Source organism: Octopus bimaculoides, chromosome 14, assembly GCF_001194135.2.
Source record: "Octopus bimaculoides isolate UCB-OBI-ISO-001 chromosome 14, ASM119413v2, whole genome shotgun sequence".
NCBI classification, from domain to species: Eukaryota; Metazoa; Mollusca; class Cephalopoda; order Octopoda; family Octopodidae; genus Octopus; species Octopus bimaculoides.
In genome coordinates, this window is record NC_068994.1 from 29,413,848 (window position 1) to 29,414,425 (window position 578).

Below are 578 nucleotides of genomic sequence, written 5' to 3' on the forward strand. Positions count from 1 at the left end.
ATGATCGCAGCCAACTCATTTAACCTTTCGAATATGATGGAGAAATCGGAAATGGAGAGGGATGTTATCCCTAAAAGAAAATTATGAACAAAAAGACACGACATAAACAAGTAGATGTTTTGCAGGGAAATTTAGTCAGTGCTCCCGAAAAGGATGCAATGTGTGCGTGTCTGTAAGAAAAGATACATGGGTAGGAGGTGGCACCTTTCCTCTTTGTATTGCTTTTTTTCCTTTACTCATGGGCCAAGGAATTAACTTCAGTTTGGTTTTGTGTTGAAGAGCTGAGGATGAGCCACTGCACAGCCGCTGATTACAACAGTTATGTTCTCGAAATATGTGCAGAGGATCTGTTCCGCAATCCAGTTCAGAAAGGCGGTTCTGGGAAGATTGTTGAGATAGACGAAACAGTATTCTCAACACGTAAATACAACCAGAGAAGAGTGCTTGCTACCTGAACAGTGGGCTTTCGGAGGAGTGTGTTGCGAAACCAGACATGCTTTTCTTTGGTGGTGTCATGTCGGAATAGTGACACACCAGAAGAATGCATACGTCAGTTGGCTTTTTCAGGAACCACAATT